Here is a 27,621-nt window from a genome sequence, read left to right as displayed (position 1 = left end):
TATTGCGCCTAGATCTATTTTCCAGGTCATCCAGCTTTGTTTGTAAATGTGTATTTTGTTTCAGCAGAAACTCAATGTTGATTTCCTCTTCTTGTATTCTATTTTCCATGTCATTCACAGCTTCTTCTATGCCTGTCATCTGGATCTTCTGTTGTTGCAGGTCCATATGTAACAAGTCTATTTGTTTTGTAGTTTATCTATGAAAGTGTCTATTTTAGTATCCATTTTATCCATCTTAGCAGTAAGTTGCTGGTCTATAATTATCAGAGACTGAAGTTCTTTCTTGATGCTGGAGTCTTGAGAATTTGTCTTACTGGAACTCATTTCAGACTGATAAACTGACAGGAAAATTTCCAAAGTAATTTCTGACAGGAATATTATTAAGATTTCCTTTCTTTTTTAGATATAGTTCAAGAACTATATAAAACAAACATATTTAGAAAGAAAATTACTTCAAAAATTATTTTTTTAAGTAATTAATTCCTGTCAATGTAATGAAATTGGTGGAGCTGAAGAAATCTGCTGCTATCCTGTGTTCATCCTTGGCCACGCCCCCAGCTTTCCATTTTCTAAAGGCATGTATATTAATTTTCTTTTGCAGGATGGGTACCTTAGTTACTTACTAGAAAGACAATAAACATAACTCATTTCAGATATCCTAATTCATGTACTTTAGCAGATTGCCTAGATTTACATGGCTACATGTTTCTCTTGTTAACATGATTTAAGGAGACAAAACAGCTGGGTGCTAAACAAAAAAAAAAAATGACAGCTATGTACTCCGTCTACCAAGAGCTAAATGGGGAATGGTTAAACAAATTACAATTCAAAGTATAAGAATTGCAGTTAAGAATTTGTTTTGTCTTGATTATATAGCCCTAGATTAAATCTTTGCAAACCACAACCTGCACCTGAGCTAGGCTGGTTCTCTAACCCAGTCAATATAGGACTGGCTCACTGACAGAACCCACACTGTAAAAGTTGCAGACATCAAATCTGACCTCAAACCAGTGACAAGTGGAGTACCACAGGGTTCCGTCCTGGGACCGCTCCTGTTTGGTATCTACTTCTCTGAAGTACAGGCTAACCCAGAAGGCCTCTGGCTAACGAAGTTCGCAGATGACTGCAAACTAGGGGCCATAGTCAAGTCCCCAAATGATGTGAAAATCCTACAGTAGGGCCTCTCTTAGACAGATGCCTGGTGTCAGAGCCATGGCCTCAAGCTCAATGCCAAAAAGTGCAGTGTCATCCCCTTTGGTTAAAAACTCTGTACCCATGAACTACCACATAGGCAGCAATCTACTTAACACCGAATGCCTGATAAGAGACCTTGGGACCCAGGTGGACAGTAGTCACTCCTTTGATAGTCACATCGCCACAGTAGTCAGGAAGTCCTTCTATGTGGCACACCTTATCATCATAGGGTTCTCATCCAGGAAAAAAGAGGTCATTGTTACCCTCTACTCATCACTCATTAGACCCATTATAGAGTACAATGCCCCTTTTGGAATGTACCTCACAAGACATCTGCAGCAGCTGGAAAGGCCACAGAAGTACCTCACAAAGAGGATTACTGGACCCAAACAAATGCCCTAAACTGACTGCCTCCAAAAACTCCAGCTTTACTCCGTGGCATATTGCCTACTCAGAGGTGATCTCTGCCTAACATATAAAGCTATGTCAAACCCAGAGCTATTGGACATGCTACACCTAAAGAAATCCCAATCCCTCAGAGCTACACGCTTTACACAATAAACAGGACATGCTGGAGGGATAGATTCTGATCCCAGAGACTTCCCATACTCTGGAACAGGCTACCCATCTATGTCAAGCAAAGTTCTTCATTAGCACTCTTCAAGAAAAATCTTGATTAGTGGATGGGAAATAGGAAATACACCCTGGGGATCACTTCTGTGTGTCTGCTCGTCAGTGGCACAGAAAAATAACTTGCTTGGGTGGCGTAAGCCAGGGAACCTTGTTGGCTAGGCTTGTGTAGGCCCTTGGGCCGATAGCCTAGTACCTACCTATCAACCTATGTCAACAAGAAAAAAATGAAAAGATATTTATCATAAAAAGTAGCCCATATATCACTAAGGTTTCATGGCTGCCGCAAGAAAAAGTAGTCAGAAATACAGACCACTCCTGCAATGAAAATGATGTCAGTGGCACATTACAAATACGTGAACTGTGGCACTGGGAATACCAAAAATATATGGAATGATGTCAGTCATACATTCCAGAAATGCATAATTATACAGTCCTAATTAAAACAATGCAGTAAGACTAAGTGATGCATAGTGATTTTTATGAATGGATGAGTCATGACTGATTGGTTAAGTCATTTATTTTAGTTAAATCTTATTGGTGGAGAGTTCATATAAATGGGTGCCTTTTAATTTTGTAATTAATGGTCTGATAATGCGATATTTAGTATCATGAAAGCGCTAACCTGGTTTAATAAAACATAAGAATTTTAACTTGGCTGTGTTTCAGAATGCCTTGTTTTTGTGCTGCAATTTGTTGGTCAGGCATTCTATTCATCCTTCATGGAATTATATATTTTTGGACTGCTCAATGATATTCCCTTTTATTTACAGCAGACAAAACAGTACGAATAGGAGGTTAATGTACTCTTGCAAATCTCACAAAGCTGTTGTGCAACTCATAAAGTTACTCATCTGTGTGTTCTGGCAAGTGTTTTGGGCATTACTCAATAATGCCATTAAATTTTAAATGTAACCAGTACATTAGAAATGTAGGCTATGACAGTTCAAAACTACAGTGCCCATATTCTTCTTGACCAGAACATCTGAATGTATGTGATTTCCTGCAGATGAAAGTTAACTTTAAATAGAGATGGTCTTATCAAGAGTCATAAACACTTAGCCTAATTAAGGTTTTGCACCTTTGTTCTGATGGCAGTGATATATGCTCATTAAGTAACTCTGAATTTATTCTGCAGAATACTTAGAAAAACGAAAGTCCTCAAAGTACAACTTTCTACAAATTACTTTCTATAGATATTTGTCGTAGGTTTTATGATAGAAACTAATAGAACAATTCAGGGTTCTAAGATGAGCTTAGAAGAGCAGCCCAGTAAGTAGTTTTCATTCAGTGACCTTCTGTTCTCCATTTAAAAAGAAAGGCCATCTAGCTAATGATGGAATTGCTCCTTCCTATTTTAGCAACGGTTTTAAAGATATCATTATGAGTCCGGCTTACTGCAGTAGAGAGTTAAACCATGACTACAGTTCAGGTGACCCAAGTTGGATTAGTGTCTTAGGTATCTGTAGGACCTGACTGGGGAGGATGGGAGTGAGCAACCACTGCTGGCACATTCATCCTGGAGGAAGGAGCTACTTGGCTTGTCACATGGATGCCACCTAGTAGACTCCTTATGTGTTACAGTGGAGTCTGAGTGTAACAAGCCCATGCTGTCTGAGTGCATTTACACTAATAAGCAGAGGAGAACTTAACATAAGGATTCATACTTCCTCTTGGAGACAGAAAAAATAGAGCTTAGAATACCTTCTGTGGGTATGGTCTCATGGAGAGGATACTTTGCATCACAGGTCCAGTAAGCTGTTCTGCTCCCTATCACCTTTCACCAGAAAGGATGCTTGGGATTCCTGGGCAGGAACAAGGTGTCATAGGGCTCTCACCTATCCCAGAATTTCCAAACTCCCATCTCCCCAGAGCAAATGGTCCAATTAGATACAGCAAGTAGTGGATCCATAAGGTAATGTCCTATGAGGAGCAAAAAAAGAAGATGTCATTATGGAGTACTAAATTAAATACAGAGAACAAAATATACTACCATTAGAGATAATCTCGCATGAGGAGCTCCACAAGCACTTTCAAGGAAGTCAATCACATTTACTGAAGATTGTATCATTAAGGAACCTGTCAATTGACTGGTTGCCTCAGGATCACAGATCTAGCAGCCCTTTATTATTCTGATCAATTCTCACTTGATATGTTTGCTTAACAGACAAGTAGGAATGTGGGACTTGCAGTTTAAGGAATTAGATGCATTGTCATTGTTACATATATGGAATGATAAATGTTATTTTTAATTTTATTTTATTAATTTGTTAACTAGGTAACTGCACTAGAGCCTATTGTATCTTTTCAGGGTTGCTCTGAGAGTAGTTTTGGTTAAGTCATCTGCTCAGTCACACACAAGCTACATGGAGACTGAGAGAACCCAGAACTACAGAGCAAAACTTGTCAGCAGCTCATAAGCCAAATCGTCTGTGCTTAACTGACAGTGCTGTCCCAGTCAACAGTCTCCACACTACCCCAGTATCTCATCTTAGCATAAGAATTCTCAACAAAGTAAATAACCATGGGAGGGGGGTGCGAAGGTCCAAAATCAGAGACACATTTTAAATATTGCTCCTATAGCCTTAAAAACTGATAGAGCAACAGGTTTTGTATTACCATGTATTTTCTGAATGATAAGAAAGCCTGAAACTTAAATGTATGTCATTATTTATTGACTTCAGTCCTCAATGATTTGCCAGAAAAGCACATATTTTATTAGGAATAGAGCGAATGTATGAGGTAAAATTCTGGACATTTTTGAAATTCTAGACTGTGAAGAAGAATGGCCTGTGCTGTACAGAGATAGTATCAATGGCAGTAAAGGGATAAATACAGACTGTTTATACTGAAAGAATTAAATGGGGGTATTACCAGAGCCCAAACAGATTGAAGAATTTATCCTCAGTCAGTCCATTTCAGTATCTAATAAGGATGTCACAGAATAATTATCTGACACATATATATCAGATTACATTCTGAGGGGGTGGAGCCTAGATGGCCAACTGAGAGCAGTGAATTTTGAGAGCTCCATAAACTAGTATAATAATAGGAAAATTGTATTATTTTCAAGTTTAAACCATCAGAAATCTATAGATAAATGACTAAATTACACAAATATCAATTTTGGTGGAGATATACAAAAATGTTCCTGTCACGTAACTTGGCGATATATGGAGTCACTGAATATGATCAACTCAAGGAATTCTCACCCAGTTGCTGCTTTGAAAAAATAACTGCAATTCATGACATCTACATTACAGGAGCTATCTTTGAAGATGGATGGCTTTAGAAATTACTTAGAAAACCTCAAATTAAATTCTCAAAAACAGACTGATACTCTTAAGAAACTGTTACAGCAACACCATACAAAAATAACAAATATAGAGACTTCTCTAAATGACATTGAAGGGAGACTCACAGAGGAAGAATTCCAGAAAGAATGTCTGCTTAAACAGAATACATGGCTGCTTAACAAAATAGATGACTTACAAAACAGGGAAAGGAGAAACAACATAAGGATCTTTGGTCTGCCTGAAAACACTGAAGATGAAGACATTATTTAATTCTTAACAACCTGGATTCCTGAATTTTTAGACTTGAAAGAGAGACTTTCATTTGGAATTGAAAGGGAGCATAGAGCACTGAGGAAACCTGCTTCTAACTCAACAAATACTCCATCCAGACCCATAGTTATAACATTTCATTCATTTCTGGACAAGGAACTAATATTAAAATCTGCTTGGAGAAAATCACCCTTAAAATACAATCAAAGCCTGATAAGGTTTGACAATGATTATTCTTCCAGAATACTAGAACAAAGGAAAAAAGTCTGGCCAATAATACAACTGTTGAAATAAAACAACATTAAAGCACAGCTGGCATTTCCTGCCAAGGTAAAAAATACTTTTTGCCAATGAGGTGAGAACCTTTAATGACTAAGAAGCTATTATAGTCATAAAAACAACAAAATAGTGCATATCCCAGAAGAAATGGAATGGGTGGCCCCTACTCTTAAAAGAATACAAGAAACAAATCCTTGGACAGTTGTCCCAAAAAAAAAACAGAACTCTTACAACTGCATCTCTCAAAGTATCAACTGATATGGCAGATCACTTGTCATCTGTTTTTATAAAAAAAAAAGGAAGGATTCTTAAACAATTGAGAAACAGTACTGATTTATTCAGAATGTTCAAAGAGTCGAATAATTCTTCACAAACAAAGGTAGTTCAAGATGGGTTACTATTTACATTATGTATAAGCCAAACAAAGCAATATATAATACAAACACAGACATTTCTATTCCCCTACTTGAACTCAATGATTACTTATCTTGTTCATTTTGCATTGATTTACTTATAATAATTTAAGTAGGTAATTAACTAATTCAACAAGGTACCATTTATCAGAGTTCAAACTCAAATGTAACAAATTACAATCATATATAATAACAGTAGCAGTAGAGTGTTTTAAAAAAATGCTGTCATGGAGACTAATGCCTTCTTCAGTTAAAGTATGATTTAGAAATGTCATGTATATCCTGGTTAAATAATAGTAGCAAGCTCTTAGTACAAATGTCATCATTATTCTGTCTATAGTTAATATCAGTTATGCCAGGTATTACAGCTACGAGTGCTGTTTGATCAATCCTAATATGGTGTGCATGGATGCAGCTGTGTCTGGCATCTAGTACAAATGTCATTATTATTCTGTCTAAACATAGTTAATATCAATTATAGCAGGTATCATAGCTTCAAGTGCTGTTTGATTACGCCTGACGTGGTGTATGTGGATGCAGCTGTGTCTGGCAGCTGTTATATGTTGCCATTTTCATCTCCGTGAAGCTGCAAGTTGCGACTTGTGATCGAGGTTTATAATGCTTATGAATTAGGAAATGACATTTTGTGTTTTAGCCTGGATTCAGGGGAATAGTGTGGATAAAACTGTGATTTGGGATATTTTGGCAGAGAATGGTTTGTTTGTATGTCTGCTGTATGAGAGGTGGGAGGACTGGAGGAGTGTGTTGTCTCTTGTTCTGGCGGCTTGTTGGGAGTTTTTTTTTTTTTATCTGTTTGCTCTCAATTCTTTTCCTGGCTGCTGCATCACTGAAAGGGAGGGAATTTAGGCTTGAAGTTGCAGTGAAGTGAAGCTTTGCTTCAGGTGCATCGCGAGCCTCTGGTAAGCAGTACACAGACACACTAACAGAAACAGATGCTCCCAGAGTGACGATAATGCTTAACAGCTTGTGGTCTCTCAATTAACTAAGCAACAGCCAAATAAAAAAAAACACAATAGTTATGTAATGCATTATTTAAGTAAATCTCGACATAAAATATATAATCGTCACATAAGATGAAAAAGTCTGCTGAATTTAGATATTAAAGACTGGATTTAATAACACAGGTTTGTGTATAATAACACTACTGTCTTAACTTGTTATAAATGCCATACATTACATGATGATTTTCTTATATAAGTAAATATACATAACAAGCCATGTAATTGTTTTAACTTGAATTGTAGTGTTTGTAACCCATCTTGACCATATATAACATTTAAGTGGTTACCAAGATAACTAATGTTTTAGGGTCTATATTAGATGAACGAAAGTTCATCTTAGCGAACACTCACATGCGCGAATATTGCAGAACTCAAAACCACAATTGTGAGATCGCGGTACAGTGAGGATGGGAATATTTGCCCCTTCCTCACTGTAGTGCGATCTTGGAGTTGGAATATATATTTAGTGGGGGGTGTGGGGGGCTGCGCTCCCCACAATTGCAGTTTTGAGTACCTGGAGATTCGCTCATGTGAGCTTTCACTAAGATGAACTTTCGTTCATCTAATATAGACCCATGTTTTATACATGACATCAAACTGACAAAAGTTGTTCAAGAGAAACAATAGAAGCTTGAACTTGAAATGTCACAGAATGTAACATTCATATTCTGAACAAATAGTATTAAATTAACAATAGACACTCAGTTTAATAACATGGGCTTGAGTATAATAACGCTACTGTTTTAACTTGTCATAAATGACATACACTATATTGAATATCAAGGGGAAGCAAGATGATTTTTGTATATAAGTAAATATGCATAACAAGCAATGTAATTGCATTAACTTGAATTGTAGTTTTTGCAACTCATCTTGACAATACATAATACTTAAGCTGTTACTAAGGTAACTAATATTTTATACATGACATCAAACTTACAAAGTTGTTCAAGGGAAACAATAGAAGCCTGAGCTAGGAATGTCACAGAATATAACAATCACATTCTGAACAAATAGTATTAAATTGTCAATGATCGCTCAGTTTAACCTTTGCTGAATAGAATGTTGCCATTTAAATCGAAAAACTTTCAGTATATGCCATAAAATGGCAATATATGAATATGGAAAGGGAACTTGTAATCATTAATCACAGTAAGTGAATTTATTGTTTTTAATGTATAATTTAACTCATTTTATAATATGAAATGACAGATATGAAAATCCTTATGTGTAGGAAATGGGGGGAAGAGGGAAGATAATTAAAATGCACTAACTTTTATCAATGTTTACATAAAACACGCTTGATGCTGTAAGTAAGTTAGCAACAAACAAAGTGATTACTTAAATACTGGCAAACAATGAAATATAACTTCTGATACATCCAGTATAATACATTGCATTATAAACATTAGGTATAAATATTACTACCATCTATTTAATTAAGTAATAAGTTTTGAAAGATTTAATCAATTAGGGTGAATATGGTAAATAGCTGTGTGCTATAATCTTTTACTGAGGTTTTATATATGATACATCCTACTTTACTATGACTGAATTGCTTGTTATCTATCTATCATGTAAATATTAATTGCTTATACAATAAGTATACATTTATATTGTATTAGAATTCTGTCTAATCTACAATAGTACTATAGCTGTTCAAAATAATATAAATATTGCTTATTCCTATTACAAATATTCTCCATATGATAATTCAATTTATGGAGCTCAGATGTTCTGGATTGTCAAGGTATGAGTGATAATCTGATGGACTTAAGTCTATCCATCAGATTAGGAATGATTTTCATTCCATGGCTAGTGTGGATCTTAGTTTTGTTAACATTTATTAATTTAAATTTGTTATTTCACAAAAACATTTTTAGTATGCCTGACCAAAGCATTACTTTATTGGTAAACACTCAAAGTATAAAACTGATAATTTCCTTTAAAAGCTCAAACATATAATTTATAGTTATCAGAGGAAAATATTTAATATTGATTTATTTATTTATTTATTTCCAGTTTGATAACCGGGGAGGTCCACTGGGTCCAAAAGACCCATTTTCAGTGGAGGCCCAGGGAGAAAAGCTCCATAATAAAAACAATTACAGAAATTAAAATAAGCAACAATAAAAACGATTACAGAAATTAAAACAAGCAAGCATAGGATCATACATTTGTACAAATTATTCATAGAATAATGCAAAAGAACACATACATATGAAATATGTGAATAGTATCATTTTTACAATCAAATTCAGAGAGCAATTTGCATGTAGAGCCATTTGCACAGTGTACAGATGGGTGCCTGTGTACAGTATTTAAATAATAAGTACACTGGGGAGAAAAATTCAATATACAGTTGAAGTAGAGGGGGGAGCTGTAGAAATAGCAGAAAGTAGAGGTGTTTGAAGGAGAACATGCCTAGGAGACATAAGAGGGATTTAGGTCGGAAGGGTACAATTACATTTCCAGTTTTGGGAGAGGTGGGAGTAGAGTAGGGATTTAAAGTGTTCAGAGTTAGTAGTGATTCTAAGCAGGGGTGGGAGAGAGTTCCATTTTTTGGCCAGTGAGTAGGAAAGGAAAAATTGGCCAGGGGGTCGTTTAGGTTTGTGTAGAGAAAGTAGATTTTATTGGGCTGATCTTAGGTGTCTGAGTGGTGTGTAGAAAGGCAAGATATTAGTTAGAGCAGGGCATACAGTAGGTTTAAAGATTAGTTTGTAGGCTGTAGTAAGTTAAAGGTAGTCTAGATGATTAGAAAGCTTGAGCCACTTTAGACTGCGGAGAGAGGTGCAATGGTGGGTGCAGTGAATAGATTTAGTAGCAAATTTGAAGATTTTGTTGTAGCAGCTTTCTAATTTTGAGGAGATGGAGGCTGAGAGGTTAGTTAGAAGTGGAGCACCATACAATAAGGAAGGTAGTAGGTAAGAGGAGGTGAGGGTTTGCCTTGTAGCAGGAGAGAGAAAGTGAGTGTTTCTATATATCATACTGAGTTTCTGATGTTTTTTTTTGATATTCAGTTGAATATGTTTATCAAATGTCAGATTTTCATCAATGGTAACACCAAGAAGTTTGGCAGAAGGAACAACTTCTATAGAGGAGTGAGTATGGTTGGTGATCTTGAATGATTGCTTGTCAAGAGGATGGGCTTTTGTGGGGGAGAAAAGAAGGATTTTGGATTTATTGGCATTAAGGGAGAGATGATTTTGAAGATTCCAGTTCTCTGTAGTTGTGAAGGTCAGTTGGGTTTTAGTCTGGAGCTCAGGAAGGCTAAGGGCAGAGCAGACTAACGTGGAGTCGTCAGCATATTGCACTATTTGAGCATTTGGAATTGCAGTGTGAAAATTATTTATGAATATGTTAAAGAGCTTAGGTCCGAGTATAGATCCCTGGGGAACTCAGGTAGGTCTAGGTAGGAAGGTTGAAGTACCAGTTTGCCATTTCACAACTACAGAGAACTGGATGCTTCAAAATCATCTCTCCCTTAATGCCAATAAACTCCTGATCTACCTCTCAGCTGCTGCACGTCCCTGGGAATGGAGTCCACACCTTATCTATCCAACCTGCTTGTACTGTCCTACAGTTGAAACTTTGCCCTGTCTGTTGCTGACCTACAGCCTTATTCCACCACAACAACTGCCGTCCATTCCCTATACTAAGGAACCGTATCTATATACCCCTTGTGCATCAGTCCTTCAAAGAAAAGAAACTATCCAACCTGCTTGTACTGTCCTACAGTTGAGAATTTGCCCTGTCTGTTACTGACCTACAGCCTTATTCCACCGCAACAACTGCTGTCCATTCCCTATACTAAGGAACCGTATCTATATACTCCTTGTGCATCAGTCCTTCAAAGAAAAGATAGTATGTGTTTTTAAAACTACAGGCAGTACAGCTAAACAATTTTTTGATACTTCAGGTTTTGTACACTCCTTAGCCAGGGTGACCAGCAGCCAAAGCCCCTCTCTTCACCTACTTCCATACCTTCTCCTCTCGTGCCCTCTGTATATAATTGCTATCTTCCCTCCTCCTATTTCCAGACCTGCTACCTCCATAAAGAAGCTATTGTTTGCTATACTGCATTTGTCCACTAGGTGGCACCCTTCTCCTAAGATCTATTCCACTGACTAAATATTCCACTCTTAGGCTCCCAATTTTCATAACTTGTTGAACTACAGTCCCACTATTTCCTTCTATCTGTATTCTATATCACTTATCTACCCCGCTTATTATCACTACTATCAAGGCTCTTATCTCCTACCTATTCCCACTCAAACTTACCTTACCTTTCATCTCTCCTCTGATTGTTTTCCTAGGGTTCACTCCCTCAGTGGCTCTGATCCTGCTTTATCTTACAACCTCTCATCTCACCAACTCTCCTTGCTTATAGTTACTTTGCTCCTAGTCCTATTTTCATTTCCTACCTTTGTCCCTCATTTATCTCCTCACTGCACCCTCCTTTCTCAAGCTGGACAGTGTGTACTACCTACCGTAGTATCAATACCGGCTCACTCCTCACCCCCTCCTTTGTTGTAGACTCCTAGTTACTTCCAGTCTCCATCTGCTCTCACCTATCCTAGTCCTCTCCCCTTTCTGTTCACAAGCTCGCCGACCTCATAAATATACCTGCCCTATGTGATGTAATCTTTAACTCCTGATCTACATCTCAGCTGCTGCATTTCCCTGGCTCCGGAGTCCACACTTATGTAAGCTGCACCTTGCAGTCACAGATTTTATTTCTTGCTATGTATAACTTTTTTATACACAAATAATGTGCTAGAATGCACATATTTTTTGCCTTAGGAAGTAACTAGCTTTAACTGTACGTGGCCTTGGGTTTTTAACGTACGGCTACCTGTGTTTTACGTTCCTACACGTGGAATGGTTATTCACTATCATAGATAGCTGTTAGAGGTATCACTGCTATTTTTTTTTGTGTAAATATAGTGCTTTAATCTGTAAATGCCATAACTGAGTAGCGTGACTGCACGGGGAATGGTTACGCTATCGTAGATAGCGGTTAGAGGTTCCGCTGCAATTTTGTTTGTGTAAATGCATCTGGTTTAACTTATAAAAGCCATATTTGTGTAGCGTGGCTGTTTACCAGCCCTATCCTTTTCCACTGCTATTTTCTTTTGTGTAAATGCATTATATTACATTGCAAATGCCATAACTGAGTAGCGTGGCTCATGGGGAGCTTTGCTTTTGAATACTTAAATACTCTGAATACTTGAATTGGGACTATCATGACGCTATTGAATGTATTATTTTATTTTATTTTTTCTTATCTTTGTGCCTACACAATCTGAAAATGTCTGTTTTTTATTTCTCATTTGCTATTTTGCTCAAGTAGAACAGAGACTACTTTGCCTATGTAAGTGCTTACATGCTCATCCTCTAGTACTCTTCATTAATGTGTTGTAACATTCTGTTTAACAGTTTGCTTACTTTACCTCATTGTCTCTCTCTCCATTTATTTACTCAGCTATCCAACCTGCTTGTACTGTCCTACAGTTGAGAATTTGCCCTGTCTGTTGCTGACCTACAGCCTTATTCCACCGCAACAACTGCTGTCCATTCTCTATACTAAGGAAACGTATCTATATACTCCTTGTGCATCAGTCCTTCAAAGAAAAGAAAGTATGTGTTTTTAAAACTACAGGCAGTACAACTAAACAATTTTTTGATATGTACACTCCCTAGCCAGGGCGACCAGCAGCCACAGCCCCTCTCTTCACCTACTTCCATACCTTCTCCTCTTGTGCACTGTGTATATAATTGCTATCTTCCCTCCTCCTATTTCTAGACCTGCTACCTCCCTAAAGAAGCTATTGTTTGCTATACTGCATGTGTCCACTAGGTGGCACCCTTCTCCTAAGATCTATCATACTGACTAAATATTCCACTCTTAGGCTTCCAATTTTCATAACTTGTTGAACTACAGTCCCACTATTTCCTTCTACCTGTACTCTATATCACTTATCTACCCCGCTTACTATCACTATTATCAAGGCTCTTACCTCCTACCTATTCCCATTCAAACTTCCCTTACCTTTCATCTCTCCTCTGATTGTTTTCTTAGGGTTCACTCCCTCAGTGGCTCTACCCACTCCATTTGCCCTGCAGGCTCACTCTGCTCCCCTACCCCCAATTCCCACCCACCCCAGTACACTTGCCTTTATTGTAACTTTGAATCTCCTCCCCTTCCCCTAAGCCAATCCAATTCTGTACCCCCCTCCCAGCATTCATTCAGTTGGTAATCCCACCCCTTCTCTATTCCTTATCAGCCCGTACTCTCAGTTAAACTCCTCCTCTTATCACCAAACACTCACCTATTACCCTACCTGCTCTAATCTTAATTTACTCTAATTAACCATGACGTTTACACTTCTACAAACTTCCCGCATCTCCTCTATATGCATTTTTCTCCTAATAATGGTCTACAATGCTACTTCATATTCCTCCTACAAACTGCCTGCTTCTTCCTCCCAACCCCCCACTCTCTCCCTTCCCATTCCCAAGACATTCCACTTTTACCACATATCCCCCTCCCTACTTCAACCTAATCCAATTCCCTATTTTAAACTTAAGCTCCCAAACACTTCTTTAAAACCTCCTACAACCAAACTGAAATTGTTTCTCTCACTAACTACATGTCACAGACCAAAGGTTCCACTCCTTTCTTCCTCCAATTGACTTGCCCTATCGGGAGACATTCACTCCAACCCTGGACCTATGACTAGTATCAATCCTTCTTGCCCTACCACTTCAAATAAGACCAACAATAAATACCTAAAGCTCATTACCATTAACACCCAGAGTGTAAAAAGTAAAATAACAGTCTTCCACACTTGGCTAAACCACACTCAACCTGATATAGTGGCAGTCTCAGAGTCATGGCTAAAACCCCACATCTCTAACTCTGAGATTCTACCCCCCCCCGGCTTTTAAGTTCTCAGATACGACCGCAAAAACAGGAAAGGAGGAGGAGTAGCCTTAATCTATAACAGCCAACTGAACCTCTGTCCCTAACAAAACCCCATTCCTCAGTTCAACAGTGCCGAACTAGTCATTGGGATCCTCAAAATGAATAAATACAAAAGTATCTGTATTGTAGCTGTCTATATCCCCCCTGGAGACAACATCAACACCCTAGAAAACATTCTCTCTTGGGCCTCAACCAACATTAAACTAGAAACATACATTCTAGGTGATGTGAACATTGACTGGAATAGAATCAATAACAATAATCCATCTCTATCTATCAATCTATTTATTCACACAACTAATAAACAGCATTACCAGACCCAACAGAAACAACCCCCAGGGTCCATCCTGGACTGGATCTTAATCTTCCACCCTAATAAGATCTCTGACTCTGGCATTCTACCAGACACAATGAGTGATCATCTCCCAGCCTTTATTCACCAAGCTTCCCATTCCTCCCCACACCAACACCAATATACCCATACTAATAATCTCTCAGACTTTAACCCTTCTATACTTTTGGAAACCCTTAAACTAACGAATTGGGACACCCTAAAATCCCTTCCACTAGATAAAGCCTTAGACTCCTTCAATACTACCTCCCTAAGCATCCAAAACTCCCAAGCCCCACCCCGGACAAAACAAATGAAACACAGTTCCGCCCCTTGGCTAACAAAGGACACAAAAACTCTTATGCTACAAAGAGATAAGACATGGAAGCTTTACAACATAAATAGACACCCAACCGCCCTCCTTCAATATAAGTAACTCCACAATATAAACAAAAAGCATATCACTAATGATAAAAAGTCTTATTATACCAAACTACAGTTCACTCACTTCAAAAATCCCAAACAATTCTGGAACTCCATCAACTCGCTTATGCACCCTGGCACTAAATCCAATCCCTGTCCCGACAACAATAAAACTGACACAGAAATTGCCACCCTTTTTAACCACTTCTTTACCAACTCTATAGCTGAACTCACTAAGACCTTCCCAAACTACAACCACTCCTCTTCCCTTAACACTACTTCCGCCTCTACTCCACAACCCCCCACTGCTAATTACCCCATATTTTTCAGCTAATACCAGTCTCAACTTCCTACATTAAAAAGCTTCTTTCCAAACTTAAGCCATGCTCCAATACCCCCGACAATATACCCTCACTTTTCCTCAAGCACACTGCAGATGGTATCGCCATCCCTATCAGCATTTTCATCAATAGATCCATTCAGGAATCTTACGTCCCCAAATCATGGAGAGCCACCTACATCTTGCCCTTCCACAAAGGAGGCAAAAACAATAGCATTTCTAACTTCAGACCAATAGCCACTCTTTCCCCAATTTCAAAAGTACTTGAAAAATGCATTCACCTGCAACTCATGCCCCCACTCCTCACCCCTACACAACATGGCTTCCACCCTGGCCATAGTACTACAATTGCTCTCCTCTCTTTCTTAGACATTGTTAACCATGCCCGTGATGCTGGAAAAATTGTCTTCACTGTTCTCTTCTAGATCTATCCAAGGCATTCACAATATAACAAAAAAATATATAGTCTAAATAACCTAACATGGATTTAACATTACTATCTTTAAATACCAATGACTTAAACAATCCTAGCAATAGATCAAATCTACTGAAATATTTAAAACTGAACAAAGCCCAAATTGTCTTCCTTTAAAAAACTCATTTCAAAACAAAAGAGAATTACAAATGGAATCCTAAGGAATATATGATATTGGTGCAATCCACATATAAGACAAAGACAAAGAGGTAGCAATTTTATGGAAAACAAATATGATTAACCCAGAAATTATTAGTAAGTATGAATTAAATTGGAACCTGTGTTCTGAGAGACAGCCTTACAAGACTATCTGCAAATATACAGAGCTGAGTATAGTTTTCTTTATTATAGAGTTTAATTGTTGCTTAGATATCTGTTGTTTCACTGTTCTGAGAGTCTGATCTGCAAATATACAGAGCTGAGTATATTTTTTTGGTTTTATAGTTTATAATATTAGTGGTTGCTCAAATCTCTGCTGAAACTGTCTTCCCCACCCCCTCCCTGTTTTTGGTTTGTAGTTTAAATTTGGTGGCTTTTGCAGTGCCCGCCCCACTGTAGATGTGATCTAGGACACTCCCCCAGTCCCATCTCTTTACCGCATTCTACCTAATAAACCCTTTCTGCACTTGCTTTTAGTCCTTTTTAATTTAATTGCATTTTTCAAACTGTGTGTGGTCTAATATTGCTACATGCTCAAGTGTGCTAGCTTGCACTGCATGTGAATTGTTTTACTACTGTTTTTGCTACTTTTCTGTAAAAAAAAAAAAAAAATGTAAGCCTGTTTCCTACCTTTCCTTTAACTAGTGTTCCAGATACAGATTTGCTGTATCCAGTACTGTTTGTAAGCTTCTGAGCCCCCCAAGCCTTTCTGTGTTGGAGGGAAGCCTTCTAGCTTATCAGTGGGAGTGGTAAGCATTAGGTAACCTGTCTACCACATAAGGAGTGGTTCTGGCCCAGAATTTGTAATTATTGGCCATTTGGGCAATCTTCCATCTCTCTCAACTTTCTGATTTGAAAGCCTGCATTTGCACTTGTTTATGTCCTGTAACTCGTCTAGTGCAGACACAGATTCTTAGTTTTAGCACTTAAATTTGTTTATTCATACTCAGCACTTATTCAGAACTTGTAAGCACTAAATGAGCTATTAATTACTATAGCACTCAATCTTCCTCATTACCTAAAGGAAAACAGTTTTTGTACTTACTTTTCTCACTGGCGTTGAGAAAAACAGCTCTTGTATTCACTTTCCTCACTTATCTAGAGGAAAATAGTTTTTTATTCAGGCATGTCCAAGGGTCAGCTCCCAGTGTTCTCCCCTGTCTATCTGATGAATCTGGGCATTTTGAGGCAATGTAGAAATTGCCTCATGTACACAGACAACCCTCTCCTCCTACCACCCAACACTACAACCTGTGAGAGATGCACTTATCTAGCCAAACTGGAGGCAAAGCTCTCACCAACCAAGACTGAACCTGACAGTCATGAGGAGAAGGTAAATATTTGCACCACACCACACTCATCACATAGTCTCACTACATCTATACCACCAAAATTCACACATAGAAACTCAAAAACATTCTCGGAGGCTCTCAATAATAATCTGCCTAAGCAACAGAGACCTCCAAAGCAGAAACACAAGCAACCTCCATCCCCAACACAACCCAAATGACACATAGCCCACAGATTCAGTGTGCCACTCAAACACAGCCAATAAGGCAAAACAACATACCCAACACACTAGTCATAGGTGACTCTATAGTCAGGCACACTGATGTCCCACTCACCAGGTTAAACAAGGAGAAGGTTACTGTCAGCTGCCTGTCTGGTGCCAGGATCCGCCACATAACCCACGCACTCAGGTCACTCCACAATAAGTACAAATATGACTCTGTCATTGTCCATGTTGGTGTGAATGACCTGAGACGTACCTCTCTGGACTACATGAAAAGAGACATGGAAGAGCTCTGCGATCTTGTAGCCCAGGCAGGTATGACCCTAGCCCTGAGTAGCATTCTGCCATTTCCCAGACTGATACCGCAGTACAAGGACAAAATGATTGATTTCAACAATTGGCTAAGCTTCTGGTGTCATTCAAAGGGGATCCAGTATCTGTCTGCTTGGGATGACATGGTCGACAGACCATGATGCTTTGCCACAGATGGTCTGCACCTGTCGCCCCTAGGATTCCGGATACTGGCTAAGGCTCTTGCTGCCCCTATAGTGCCTTTTTTAGGCAGGGTTCAAGTAACAAATTCACCACCATAACAGGAACAGGTAAGCAAAAACTGAGGGTAATGCTACTCAATGCTAGAAGTCTAAATTTCAAAATGCACTCATTCGAGGCACTCCTTAAAATGGAGAACATCGATATCTGTGCAGTGACTGAGACCTGATTCAAGGCTCCAGAGAGCACCCCTGCACTGCCAGGCTATAACTCATACCACACTTTTCGGCCATCTAACCTGGACTGAAACACCAAAGATGGGGGTGTGTCCATATTCATTAAGGATATCCACACCTCCAGGCTAGTTGCTCAGCATAATGTATCCGAGGTTATCCAAGTGCAACTAACTCTTGGCAAAACTGCAATCCAAATTGTAGCTTGCTACAGATCCCCCACCATGCCCCAGGATTCCCACTCCTCTTTTCTTGATGTACTGGAAAATATTAGGGTTCAACCAAACACCCTAATAATGGGTGACTTCAACTACCCCACCATTAGCTGGGAAAACTACTCATGTACTAACTCCTTAGCGCAACGCTTTCTGGAATTCATAAACTCCAATGCCCTAGATCAACTTATCCACACCCCCACCAGGGGCAACAATATCCTAGACCTAGTCATTACCAACATGAGTCACCGGTGTTCCACACCTGAAGTCAACTCCTTGTTGGACCGATCTGACCATAAGCTAATCACTCTTGATATCCACATCCCACCCCCCATTAAGGAAACTACAGTAAGAAATTTCTCCAAAGCCAACTTCATGCTTCTTAAGACAGAAGTAGTGAACTTCATGACACCCATGCAGATGGACAATACAGTTACAACTGCTGAATCCTACACAAATGCACTCTATAAGCACCTACATGAGTGCATGGATTGTGCTATCCCAAACAGAACCAAGACACTATCCTCCAAAAAAAGGAAGCCAATCTGGTGGTCCCCTGCCATAAACAAACTGTACAACAGAAGGAAGAAACTGTTGCCAAAGAAAGTAAAATCCCATGAGTGGAGGAGCTCCCTGGTCAGCCTCAGTAAGAAGCTGAGATCCCTTATAAGATCCTCCAAAGCTAGCTATGAAAATGAAATTGCCACTAATTCCAAGGACAACCACAAAGCATGCTATAGCTATGTCAAGAATCTCAATGGCAACACCCAGATCTGCTCTGAGTTACAGCACAAAGGCATGAAAATTACAGAACCAACTGATATTGCCAACATCCTGGCAGATAGGTTCAGTGCTAACTTTACCCCCCCCCCATCCCCTAAAAGGCCCATATCTATACAGGAAGAATGCAGACTCCCTGTAATGATAACTACGCAGGTGAAAGCTGCACTCTCTAAAGCCAAAAACACAGCATCCATGGGACCGGACAACATCCCAGGCTGCGTTTTACACTAACTTCAGAATGAACTGGCTCCCCACTTAAGCACCATGTTCACTAATAGCCTCGCATCAGGCTTTGTGCCCACTGAATGGCACACAGCAACAGTTATCCCACTCCACAAAGGGGGAGCCACCACTGATCCCGGGAACTATAGACCTATTAGCTTGATGAGCCTGGTCATCAAAGCCATGGAACGTATCATCATGGAACTCATAAACAAAGACATTGGTAACCTCCAAACTCTGGATCCCACTCAGTTCAGGTTTGCGAAAGGCAAATGATGCCTCCTGAACCTGATTGACTTCTTTGAGGCAGTCACCAAAGCCGTAGATGAGGGTAAATTGGTTCACACAGCCTATCTTGACCTCGCCAAGGCTTTCAACACCATCCCCCATTCTGGAATTATAGCTAAACTCAAAAAACTAGGCATAAATCCCTATGTCACAAGATGGGTTGCCAACTGGCTCACTGACAGAACCCACACTGCAAAAGTTACAGACTCCAAATCTGACCTCAAACCAGTGACAAGTGGAGTACCACAGGGTTCCGTCCTGGGACCGCTCCTGTTTGGTATCTACTTCTCTGAAGTACAGGCAAACACAGAAGGCCTCTGGCTAATGAAGTTTGCAGATGACTGCAAACTAGGAGCCATAGTCAAGTCCTTAAATGATGTGAACATCCTACAGAAGGGCCTCTCTGAGACAGATGCCTGGTGTCAGAGCCATGGCCTCAAGCTCAATGCCAAAAAGTGCAGTGTCAACCCCTTTGGTAAAAACTCTGTACCCATGAACTACCACATAGGCAGCAATCTACTTAACACCGAATGCGTGATAAGAGACCTTGGGACCCAGGTGGACAGTAGTCTCTCCTTTGTTAGTCACATCGCCACAGTAGTCAGGAAGTCCTTCTACATGGCACACCTCATCATAAAAGGGTTCTTGTCCAGGAAAAAAGAGGTCATCATTACCCTCTACTCATCACTCATTAGACCCATTATAGAGTACAACGCCCCTTTTGGAATGTACCTCACAAGACATCTGCAGCAGCTGGAAAGGCCACAGAAGTACCTCACAAAGAGGATTACTGGACTCAAACAAATGCCCTACACTGACCACCTCAAAAAACTCCAGCTTTACTCCGTAGCATATCACCTACTCAGAGGTGATCTCTGCCTAACATATAAAGCTATGTCAAACCCAGAGCTGTTGGACATGCTACACCTAAAGAAATCCCAATCCCTCCGAGCTACACACTCTAGGGACCTAAACCTTGTCACCACAATAAACAGGTCATCCTGGAGGGATAGATTCTTATCCCAGAGACTTCCCATACTCTGGAACAGGCTACACATCTATGTCAAGCAAAGTTCTTTATTAGCACTCTTCAAGAAAAATCTTTATGAGTGGATGGGAAGTAGGAAATACACCCCGGAGATCACTTCTGTGTGTAAGCCAGGGAACCTTGTTGGCTAGGCTTGCATAGGCCCTTCGGCCAATAGCCTAGTACCTACCTATGAACCTATGAACCTATAAAGAAGGCCTTATGGCATTAGTAATAGTTACATATAATAACAGAATATGGACCCTAGCCAATCTATACTGGTTCCCAGGCATTGGATCAGGAACTGTTAAAAAACTCTTGGATTTCATTTCCAATAATTATACAGGAGATTTTAACTGTATATTTGATATTTCCAAAACTACAAATAAAAGACCGCTGCATACATCTGCTGTATCAAAAGCTTTAAACAAGTGGGTAGAATCATTTCATCTTGTAGATATTTTCAAATTTAAAGAAGATAAATCTTTGTTGTTTTCCCATCAAGATCACAGATCTGGTGCCCAAACTAGAATAGATAAAATATGTACTGCCCATGACTTACACTTATAATCACTCCCTGCCCCTTTTCAGACCACAATTCATTGATACTAAACCTTCAAAATGGGTACAAACCATTAATCGTTAACTTCAGAATTCCAGCATATACAACTAAAATTGAAAAGTTCAAACCCGGGTTATTATCTGAATTACAGTTCTTCTTAGATATTAATTACATAACAAAGATAAATAAAATAATAATATGGGACTCATTAAAAGCTTACATATGTGGTAAAACACTAACTTGGTATAAAAAAAAATCAGAGAATGGGATTTTGAATTATTAGATCTACAATCCAAACTTTTGTCAGTAAATGCTGAAAAATTCAAAATCATTTGGAGATGAAAAAGAAAGTAAAAGTATTAAACAATAAATACAATGAAATTCTAACAAATAAAACTAGTTTAGCTTTAGAAAAACTAAAAATTAATACCTTGGCCACTTCTCCCAAAAATCTACATAATGTATCCACAAGAATCAAAATACATTCAAAAGCTAATAACATTAAAAATATCTTCCATGAAAAGAAAGGGGGAAATGTCTCAGATACAGGTGACATTTTGATGCCTATAGAAATCCCTATATGGAACATTTCCAAAAAGAAAATATACATATCAATCAATTAAATCTAGATGAAAAATGTTGTAATATACAAAAAATACCAGAAAAATTAAAACTAGATCTGCAAGCACACCTATCCTGCAAAGAAATTACAGATACAATAAAATAGGGTAAAAATAATAATGGTCCGGGTATAGATGGCATAATTATGGAAATATATAACTTTTTTCCTTCAAAGATGCTATCCTTTTTCCACAAAACTCTATTAGACATTCAGTCACAAGCTTTAATACCACCCTCTTGCAAATATTTCTTAATCACACCAATATTAAAGGAAAAAAATATCCCCAAACCTCTGTACCTCATATAGACCTATATCATTATTAAATAATGACTACAAGATATTTATGACAATATTAACTAACAGAATCAAAATATCACTATCCAGAACAATAAATATTGCTCAAACTGGATTTATATATTATAGACACATACATGACAATATTACAAGGATAATTTCTCTTATAGATTATGTTAATAAAGAAAATAAAGAAACACTCATAATTGGCTTAGATATAGAGAAAGCCTTTGATTCCCTAAATTGGGACTATTTATTCAAAATTCTGGTGTTATTTGAATTTCCTCCTTCCTTTTTTCATCTAAAAAATAATATATATACAAATAATTTAGCATATGTTAGGCTAGGTCCTTTCCCCTCTGAAGCTATACATATAACAAAGGGTACTAAACAAGGATGTCCCATGCCACCGATTCTATTTACTTTGGCTATTGAAATATTGGCAGATTCACTATGTAACAATACAAAAATTGAAGGAGTAGTTGTTTATGAACAATACAATTCTAAAGTAATGCTCTTTGCTGATGACATATTATTAAAATTATCCAATACAAAAGAGACATTAGAAGAATTAGATATTTTAATTGACACATATACGGGACTTCAGGACTCCATTTCAATAAATCATAATCAAATTTTTTATTTTTAAATAAAAAAAAGAATTGCAGACAAAGGGGAATCACATTATAGGGAAACAAGAATCTTCCTTAAAATATCTAAGAATTGAGTTATGCAAGGGTAATAATGAATTAGTCTAAAAAACTGCAATAATATCATCAATACAATTAAAATATCTATGGAAAAGTGGAACAAAATAATATTAACATTTGAAGATAGACTACAGTTAATAAAATGGTTTTACTACCCAAGATTCTATATATAGCTTTGGTAATACAACTGTTACTTGAAAGGAATATACTCAAAGAAATAAACCCATGCCAAATAAATTTTTTATTGTTTTGCAAAAGAAACAGAATAGCTTTAATACTTCATATCAGACCATGGAAACAAGGAGGATTAAACTTTCCTGATATAGAAATATATATAAAAGCATCAATATCTAAAACAGTCTCAGAATGGATAAGTCCAAATTATTTTGCAAATTGGAAAGAATTACTAACTGTATTATCAATAAATGAATTTGATTTACAAAAAAATTTCAAATAACAGATAAAAACAATTCACCATGACACGTATTATGTATTACTATGCAATATAACATAACTAAGCCCACTAAAACTCATATGATTAATTATTACATTGACTCATTTAGGAATTTTATTAATGCAAACATAGATTTAAAAATCTGGTTTGACCTTTTAACACCATTCATAGTTACAAAGAGCTATCCACATAAAATATACAGAGAAATAATTAATTCCTGGGAACAGAAAGGATTTGTTTGTTGGTTTTAATGTATCAAAGAACTAAAAGTTCTGGATATGGAAACAATAGAAACAACATACAAAATTCCAAAACAAGATTGGCTAACTTTGCAAAGCATTCTGACGTATTCACAAGATTTCTGCAGAATAAAATTAGTAATTCTTGATTTAAAGAAATACCTACACTTATGAAATACCTATATGAAATCATATATAATCATTATGATATGGGAAATAGTATTTTGAAATTTTACAAGATAGTGATAAATTATGAAACAACACCCAAATCCTCATATTGGAATTATATAACAAAAGGACACTCGTTACAGCTAACTGAAGAAATTAAATCAAATATTTTATTATCAATAAAACATACATCTATTACACAATATTGGAAAGTTTTTAATTGGAAATGCTTGCACAGAGCATTCTTAACTCCAGATAAAATTACTAAAATTCATTCTTCCACAAAGGGAATATGTTAAAGGTGTAAGCAAATGCACAATGCAGATTGGAATCATATTTTTTTCGACTGTTTTAAAATGAAGCCATTTTGGAATGGTATTAAAAACTTTTTACAAGCTTTATTTAATGAATCATTTAACTTATCTTAAGCTCTAGTATTATTAAATGTGTATGAAGGTCCTCATTTGAATGAGTCAAATATGTATCTGGTATGGACAATACTTGCAATCTCAAGGAAGTGTATAACAAGAAGATGGAATACAAATACAATACCAACTTTGGAAGACTTCTACAGCCTGCTGAAGACCACAGCATTGTTGGAAATGAAAATAAAAGAATTAAGGATTCATCCTAAGCCATTTATTAACAATCCACGGAAAAAAAGTCTTATCATTGATTGACCCTTTACAATAAATGAACAGATACACTCTGATAACTGGATTGCTAGACCTATAAAGTAATTGTATATATTGAGCTCTGTTATAGTGTCAGGCTGATGTAAATAGTGTACATAGTTATTTAAGATGTTATATACAAATACTATGGAATTTATTTAATTGTATTTGGAAAATAAAAAAAATTTTGAGAAAAAAAAAGATTAGCTGCTGAACGTACTGAGACAGAAAGGAATACATTACACAAACCTCTAAACACATCAGCAGACAATAATTATTCAATCAATTATCAACATATAATTCTATAGATCTGTCAGTGGCATTATTGGGTGGTATTCAAAATAAAGGCATGATACAACTGTATGGTAGTAAACACTACAATGCATTTAGCATGATGTGGTCTAATAGAAATTTGGCTTGTATGAGTGTTGGTGTACCAAAGTCATGCCAGTGACAATGACGCAAAATGAATCTTCACAGCCATAATAACAACAGTAACCACTCTGTGGGAATGACCATGCCATAAGTGATCATATAACCCAAGGGGAAGCAACAGACAGGTGGCACACCTCATGATATAAATGTTGACATGCACATTGCAGTATTCCATAGCTGAGATGGAGCAATGGGTGCAGCCCATACAAAGGTACCACAACAAAGATCCAAATCATTTTATGATATTAATGAGGAGTAAATGGGGAGAAAGGATGCACAACAATGAGAAAGAGAAAGCTTAGGAACTCAGAGAAAAGCAACAGAAAGGGTTGATTGGTGTGGAAGGCAGAAGGTCATACTTTTTGTAGATACAGAATCCCATTTTTTAAGAAGAAAGGTAGAGGGGGAAGTTAGAAAGGGCTATGGGTGGTAGGATGTGGGGTAAGGTAAATGAAGCAGGGACAGACAGGCAAAGAAATGAATGTAGAAAAAGAATAACAGGGAAGTAGTGACATATGGGGGGGACAAAGGGGAGACAAGAACAAACAGAGGTCAGACAATTGGTGATAGGGAGGATTAAACAGCAAAGAGGAGATAGGAACTTACATTACTGGATGGGGAAAATGATGGGGATATAGATGGGTGAAGAGAACCTGTCAAAATGGCCCAGATGGAGCCCTTCCAGATGTCAATCACCACTGTGACTGCCATTATGTGTATGAGACTCTGCTTGTGATGGCCCAGTGCATTGGTTTGGCTGGTTGTGCAACTTTACCAGCCACACAAGGAGATCTTCTAGGGTACCAATGTAGGCATCCAGCTGAAAGTCCACGTTAGAACTTACCAGATACAGCATTTCCTAGGAAAATTTCTTTACACCATTCTTTGATTTTTTGATTAGGACCATTCAACACCCCCCTGATAGGTGGCCATAGAATCCACTAGCAAGCCCACCATGTCAGCATCTAGAAAGTGACTTTTATCATCCTGCAGCAATACAGTAATGGGACTACAGACCCATTGGTGGGTGCAATGGTCGATGCAATGAATAGCATGCCCCTGCCTCACCAGTGGCTGTACCACTATGGATGCTATAGGAAAAGAAAATAAATGGATGAAAGCAAAACACAAAAACATAAAAAAGTGGGCACAGATGGAGCAGATTAGTAAATGTGTGTTCCAGTTTATTGAAATAGCACATTACAGCCAGCACTCCCTTGGGAAGCTTGACTCGCCTTTTCTGACAGGCCTTCCTATTGTCTTCTGTTTCCTGAGGCTCTACAAAACTTAAACAATAATCAACACCACATATCCCTGAAAACAGAAGCCAATTAGAGCTAGAGGTGCTATGCCTAATGTATGGTGCAACACCAAAAAAAAGGAATGCTTAGAATCAAAATGTGGCTTCCTCTCTTGTACCTCTTCATCCCACTGATGTGTATGGCCTGGGTGGCATATCCTCATGTCCCTATATTTATGCCTGCCCTGCTTACCAGAGACAGTGATGCCAGTGGCATGTTCACTGTCCTGGAAAACTGGTGTTAAGTATAAACTTTGTAAAGGGAACCTTCATACTCCCACAACAGGTGTTCTTCGTGGTCCCTGTGCAGGTGAACATAGATTTTACAGTCCATGCAGCACTATGCATAACTTCTGCAAACGCCACTGCCTGTTGAGGCCATGTCCATGCTTTAGGGCAAGTTAGGGGAAAATGTCAGCCTGTTGTGTATAGCTGAAAGTAATTTTATTGGAGTCCATTCTTTAACTCATTCGCATCTAGCAGTTGTAGCTTTAGTCTAAACATACTGTGAACAATAACTGTTACAATGAAAGAATAAATATAAAACTTATTCAGCAAACATTTCTCATCACAATGGTGATATCTGTCATCCAAACAGCATGCTGATTTTTGTAGTGATCTATAAATCTCAGAAAATGTAATTTTTGTTACTGAAACTATGTCAATTCTAAATGGTTTTCTTTCCATATTACATAATCCCCTACAATCCACCTTGTCTTTGTTCATGCAGATATGCATCTGGATTCCAAAATGCAGTTGTGGACAGCACAGCTCACTGAAGGAGGACATCAGTGTATTAGTGGCAGAAGCAATTCTATAATGGATGAAAAGACAAGAGCAAGTAATGATTTATTCATAATTGCGTACTTTGTGAACATCCACTAGATTCCAAAACACAATGACTTTACCCAAGAATAAAATGTGACAGTGATAATAAACAAATAATGTTATAATAATAATAATGTTGTAATAACATGTATGTTCAGAGATTCAATCTATTGGTAAATAAATGGAGTGGCCATGGGCACTCCATGTGCCAATAGTTATGCAAATACAGTAATGGCCACATGGGAAAAAGAATATTTGTTGGGGGGCCCATTTAATGCTAACATTTTGTTTTTTAAGAGATTTGTGGATGACCTGTTCCTTCTTTGGGAAGGTACTTCAGAAAGGCTACTAGAATGTGTGGAATATCTGAATAACAGCACAGATTTTTTAACTTTCACAGTCCAATGGTCAGATACCAGTATTGACTTTTTAGATGTTACTGTATATAAAGATGACAGTGGTAAGTTAAATACTAAACTCTACAGGAAATCATGTAGGGTAAATCACTTACTTAGCAGGGACAGTATGCATCCACAATACATCTTTAGAAATGTTGTTCAAAATCAATTTTACAGAGCCTCAAGGCTAAATGTTAGTAATACAGTCTTTCAAGAACAAGTAAGCACTACAGGAGATGAACTATTAAGTAGGGGATATGAAAGAGAGATGATAGAGAAAGGAGCATTGGATGTTCTAGAAGTAAGAACTACTAGAGCTAAACCTTACTTCTCTGAGTTCATAC

This window comes from Protopterus annectens, chromosome 2.part2 (assembly GCF_019279795.1).
Source record: "Protopterus annectens isolate FY-2018-M chromosome 2.part2, PAN1.0, whole genome shotgun sequence".
NCBI lineage: Eukaryota > Metazoa > Chordata > Ceratodontiformes > Protopteridae > Protopterus > Protopterus annectens.
The sequence above is the reverse complement of the archived record's forward strand: the minus strand, read 5'-3'. Positions refer to the sequence as shown.